We start from the raw sequence: 6,489 nt of genomic DNA, 5'->3' as shown, positions 1-6,489 counted from the left end.
AACAGGAACTTGGCTTTTATCAACTGCCTTCTCCCTCAGGCACAGGAAAAGGATGTTAGCTTAAAGGAAAGGAAGAGAAAAGAAAGGAAAGAAAATATTGAGTGGTGTAACAGACTCTCGTTACAGTGCCAGAAAATGTCAAAGACCTGCTTGCTCCAGTGTCTGCACATAGTTTTTTTTTCTACAATTTAAAGTCTGAAAAACCCTGGCTTTAGCAGCAGAATATTCATGATATGTACAACAAATTATGGGCGTTAAAGGATTCAGAGTAAATACACAGCAAAAACCAACTTACAAACATCCCTTTTTGTGTAGCCTTTGCAAAGCAGTTCTGTGAATCATATTCTGTTCCCATCTCTGTGTCTATGAGAGTGGAAGATTTTCACTAAGTAGTCTTTCAGAGAGATCAGGATTATTGACCATTAAGAATTTCTGTTTGGGTTGTCATCTCTGGATCTCACATCTTAATTTTTTTGTGTGTGTTTTTAATTGCTGTTACAGAAAAACCACTTGCCAAGAGCTGCTGTAAAGCGCTACCTTCGTCATCACGTCCTAATAATAAATAAAAAGAAGGCTGTGGAGATTGGATGTAGTTTTCTTACTCGTTTTGTTTTACTTGATGATGCTGTTTTAGTTTTATTGCTATCATAAACTGTATTTCTTTTCTCACTGTCTTGCAGGGTGATGTGTCCTGGCATTTGTAAGAACAAAATGAGGAAGAATGATGCTCCACTGACAAAACAGGTGGGTATTCTCATGCAGGATTGCTAGATGATGTCTTGGTTTGAATTATAAGATGCCCAAAGTTCAGCATGTCCTGGAGAGCATGAAATGTAAAGATTTTCTGGAGTCATTCCCATGCCAGCTGAAAAAGAGAATAAAATCCCTAGTATTTTTGAAGGCCTTATTATTAAAGGCTGGATTTGCATCTCCTTATTACTGGATGCCCCTCCTTCTGATTACTCCTCCTTTATGGTTAGTGGAAGAACCTAGAAAACTGCAGAAATGCCCTTACTGATCTGTGACAGACATCGCTGTGTAAGAGCAGTTAAGTCCTAGGGCAGTGGCACGTGGGGCAAAGCAGAGGAAGATTTTGATAATTTTAAGGGGAAAATCTGCTCTTGCTGTTGTAGTCACTTCTCCAGGGTGATGAAATCACAAATTCTGGATTGAAGACTGAAAGAAATGTGCAACTTCCCTCTGTTCCTTCCTGCTGCTTTTATAGCAGAATTGTGTGCTATAATGCACTTTAAAGTGTGAATATTTTATGTGCCATGTTTCACATACAAATGTGCCTTTCTCACAAGTAACTGGATGTGACCTAAGCTTTACGTTTATTTACTTAATAAAACCCATTATCAGGAAGGAACTGAAACAAACATGAGACAAACCAAACAGGCTTGTAACCTGAACAGCTGTGTGATTGTCACTTGCAGAAAAGTGATTTTGTGCTGCAGATACTGAAATTGTCCCCTTGTGACCTACTTCCAAACCCTTTGGACTTGTCTTTCAGTATATACCTTTCCACTTAATCTTAACTTGACCATTAAATCTCTGCTTTTCATGGATGTGATACCTCCCAAGTGGTGAGGTACAGTTTTTCTGCCATCCTCCTGGCTCAGAACATAATCTACTCCTTCAGGTGCAAGAACTGGTTCTCTGTGCCTTTGTAATGATGCTCCCTACAAGTACAGCAATTGGGAGGCACAGATTGCTCAGCCATTTTCAAGTTAATAATTTAGCATGGCTTTTTGGTAGCAGTTACAAAAGATGTTAAAATACTGAGCGTGCCAGGGACTAACTTTCCTTGTGATAGGCATAGCACAGGATGCTGCCATAAACATATGGAAGGCATGAGTTAGTTAAAGGAGCTTCCTTACTAAACGCTAGTTAAGGTTTCTATCTAATCGTTGTTCTGATTTGGGGTATCTGCATAACATATCCAGGTTATACTCTTGGTTCACAACGTAAGATTTACTGACAGACTGAGCTGTAAATTTTCTTGCTTTAACATCTGTAGAGCAACAGGTATGAGGAGTGTCCCAATTTAGGAACAAGATACAACACAACTTTGCCTCTTTTTTAATTTGAGCTGGTGTCTCAGCATGGAACCAGGGAAACCAGACATACCAGGTCATTTGCTGAACAGTTTGCTCATTGCTTTCTGAGGTCAGGGAGCTGGGTACCACTGCTGGAATGGAAGAAATGGGTGAGGTAAATCAAATTTAAAACATAGTTTGGGTAATTACTTGGAAACAGGTGTTATTCGAAAAGTATACTTACATGGTGTGGAGATGTTTGGAGCTGCCCTGGTACTTCTCAGAAGTTTCTAGCAGTTCTCAGAACAGCTAGCCAAAAAACCCCCACCCTACTTGCTCTTTATTTTGGCAACTAAATTTGACAGGTGACAGACATTGTTCCTCCACTTTTGGTCTCCAGTCATTAGTTGCTTTTTTTTCCTGTGCCCTTATTCATGAAAATACTTTTTCCTCAAGTATTTCTGAGAAATACTTATTCAAACTAGTCTTCAGACTTCAGAGTAGTCTTGAAAGAGTTGATATTGCCATTTACGCCGGATTCATCAGTGTGCCCCGAGATGTTGCAGGTAACTGTCAGGACTACTCTTGCCTTGCCTGGTATTTATAACCGTTTCCATTAACAACAGCTCTTAACCCCTTCCACTGTTGCCCACCACAAGAATTCAATGTCCTGTTTGCAATTGCATAATCAAGTTGTCAAATACCAGCGCCGTCTTCTGAATAATCTGCCTAAGATGTAAAATCTCACCTTGGTCCCTTTCTGTTTGTTTGGAGTCAGAGCCCTGCAGCTACAGTTGGATAGGAGGTGGGTGACCACGCAGTAAACAGAGCCAGACAACACGTTTGATAACTGGCTTGTACGTACTGGGAAGGCAGATACACTGGCTATCCCAGTCAGTGTCTCTCTGGAGAAAGAGCCCTTAGAAATTAGATTTTCAATTAATAGATTCAGATTTTTTTGTTTGGTTTCTTTTGTATCTCCCCACATTCACTGCCTACTCCATGCTCCTAACTATAGACTTAAATTCAGAATATGTATATTTAAAAGGAAAAAAAAATCCATGGAAAAATGTTTTAAAAGCTAAGAAGAGCTGGAATTATTTCAATAAGCTATGGGAATTATTTTAATAAGCATGTGTTGCATTAGATTAATACATCCCAGGCTCCAAATCTCTGAAGCAGACTGAATAACTGAAAAGATTTTGTGTCTGAGAAGATGAAAAGGACAGTTTTGTTGATAGCTGCACAGCAAGGGATAACTTTTCATTAGGCATTGGTTTTCAGATCCAGAAAATGCTGTCTCATTCCCTGCCCACTGCCGATGTTCACATGTGGACCCTTGGCACGCCTGGTGCAGCAGCTCCAGGGAAGCGGAGCATGGGGAGAGGAGTGTCAGGAGGGGGCTGCTGGGCTGGGGGGTGGTTCCTTTCAGTGGTCTGTCCTTCAGAGCAGGAAGTTGAATTCTTGTCGACTGTATTTTTATTAGTTTGCTCAAAAGCTGTCAGTGGTACCAAACGGCAGAGATCTGTCAGGAAAGACTGCTGAGTGCTGTACTGGCAGCGCTCTACTTGCTGTATGTGTGCCTTAAAAATGGCCCCTCCGTCAGCCTTCATGCTATTTGTTCTCTGGCAGAGGAAGTTACTCATTAGCTATGCAAACGTACACGCAGGGATTCAAGTCTTAAACTGTTCGCCAAGAGGATGTCAGACAGAACTGCTTGTTTTCCTTAGGGCATGAAGATGGATGATCTGAGACAGTTCTCCCTTCAGCTTTTTGAAGTTTTCATAAATGAGGAGAGAGAGGGAGGATTTCTGTTTATGTAGAGCAAGGTTTGATCCTGTTAGTGTTGATACTATTCCCCATACAAAAACTTCCTGAACAAAGGATATTTACCCGCCACAAAAGCAGTCTGTCTCTCCCTTCTTTACCTGTCTTTCAAACAACATCATACACCATTTATATACTTCAATAGAATATGACCAAATCCCACTCCTTTCATCCAGCAAGGTGACTTTATCAGCTGTTATTCTCCAGCAGAAGTTCATTGTTAAAGGACAAGGTTAAGGTTTTGGGGGGGGGGTTAACTTGGAACTGGGAAAATTAAAGAGGGAAGAGACATACATTAAGTAAAATTCTGTTTTAATCTATTGCAAAGAAAAAGACAGTAGAGGACAGGGAATCTTGATTTCTGCTTTGCATTTTTTTCTTTGCCTTACATTTGTGCTTTGGGAATAGGCAGAGTCTTGTTAGTCTTGTCTTACCCATATTCCAGAACTACTGGCAGGCGTTTCACAGGCCTGCTTCCAGATATTGGCCACCAACACCCAGAGAGATGTTTAGGCACGTGGGAGGCGGGGAGCTGCACTTTTCAGAGACTCTCCAGAAACTACTGTGTTATGCAGCAAGAGACTCAATGGACAAGCCTGAGCAGCCACAATTCAGACTTTAAATGGACAACGGTTGGATGGTTTGTCATTGCACAGATCAGGGCGAGGCTTTGTTTTGATGTTACGCAGATCAGCTAAATGTGAGATATGAATTTGTTTACAAAGTTATATGAATGAAACTCAATAGCAAAAAAAATAACTTAATGTCTAGCTTAATTGACTTCTCCCAGTGTCTCAAGGTAGATAATAGAGAAAAAGAGGTGCTGCCAGTTGAGATGGGAACTTGGGTTCTCTGAATCGCCCATTGGAGGAGCTTCTGTTTAGCTGCTGATTATGTTCTCTGATGCAAGGGGAAATTTGTTTTTCATGCCCAAAGTTGAGATCCTTGCAAAATCTGAAAGCCAAGGTTGCTTACATTAACTTCTGTTGTTAGGTTCACCTGAGGCAGGGTTGGCAACAAATCAAGACTGAATCCTCTGCTCAGAATAGAAATAGGTACCACAGTTGCCATGGGGTGGCAAACAGTCACGAGCAATTATTGATGCTTGCCCTGTATAGATGACCTGCAATGTTGTCTTGGGTCCAGAGCTTTCCTAAAAGGATTTCAAGGTAGAACAATGCCTGTGCAAACTGCTCGCTGCCTTGGGAATGATCCAACAGCATTTAAATACCTCTTGTGAGCTCTTTCTGAAGGTCGTTGGGAGAGAAGGCAGGAAAGGAGTATCCCACTTGAGTACCAGCTAATTCAGTCTGGTGATGATTCATGTTTCATATCCCAGGATGGCTTGGTATTTCATGTATTTGTTACCTTTTAGCAATGTAAAATATGTAGAATTTTATTGTACAAAATCACAATGACAGAACAATAGCTTAACAAAATCAAAATATACTTCTCAGTCTTATCAGCCTGGGTGTGCTCTTGAAAATGCCAGTAAAACCTACAGCCCTGGGAAACTCTGTGCTCTGCTTTAATGTTCTTTGAAAGCTTACTAGAGGGACCCTGTAGCAATTCAATGGTAGATTCACTTTTTACCAAACCTAGTAAAAACAAGACTCCTGCCCTGTGCCTAATAAAATCAAAGGAGGCCTTACAACTGACTCCAAGAGCAGCTGGGTTAAACCACTGGTTGTATAGCAGAGTAAGACACAAATATCTTCCATTTAAGAATACACTGGGAGCGGTAGTGAGCACCAGCCATGTACTTTGGGTAGCTACCTAAAGGAAATTATGAAAGACGGTAAGAAAAAACCTTTTTTCACTACTTGCTGCAACAGTCTAGAACAATGAGAGCTCTTACAGTAACTAGTATGTTGTGATGGCCTTCCTGTGAATCTTGCACTTTTTAAAAAAAAAATTGATAAATTTATTAGTCTGTCAGAGATTTGGCTCCTCTACATTCAAATGAAAACTTGTTCTTCATTTATAAGTAAGGAGACCCATTTGTGAGAAAAAGATTAAGAAATCTGTGTATTATTTTCCAGATCAACAGTCTTTGAATTGTTTCAGTATGGAGTGAAAAAACGCTCCTAAAAACCGAAGAAATATTCTTACCTCTGCAGTAAGAACTGTGTTTGTGTACATCTGCACGTGTGTACAGACCTGCCATTTTTTCACTCAGACTGTAGTCATTCACTGTCTGACCCTTCCAGGATGATAACTTGTGGCAGCAGTGGCACACAGACCACTTCATGACATTACGGTGTGCTGCCCTCCCATAATGCAGTTAATCCTCTGAATTTCCTATTCCGTCTAACCTGGTAAGGAAAAGCAGCCAAAGCTGGTCAGGCTTTGTGCTCAGAAGCTGATGCTCCGTGGCTTCTGTAGTTTCAGACATGGCACTATCCAAAAAAACCCCCAAAAAACTAAACCAATAAATAATCACCTTGTTGCACCAGCAATTGCTTTCACACACACTTGTGTTGAATTTCAGTTTGCTAGTGGGACAGTAGCTAATTTGGGCCAGAAAACTTCAGAAAAAGATATAGCTTGAGTTTAAGCACAGTAGCATATCCAACTGTGATTAATGATCATACGTTTTGATATTTTTTCTTAGTGAATTCTT

Source organism: Antrostomus carolinensis, unplaced genomic scaffold (assembly GCF_000700745.2).
Source record: "Antrostomus carolinensis isolate BGI_N321 unplaced genomic scaffold, ASM70074v2 scaffold46113, whole genome shotgun sequence".
Taxonomy (NCBI): Eukaryota; Metazoa; Chordata; class Aves; order Caprimulgiformes; family Caprimulgidae; genus Antrostomus; species Antrostomus carolinensis.
Note: the sequence above shows the minus strand (reverse complement) of the source record.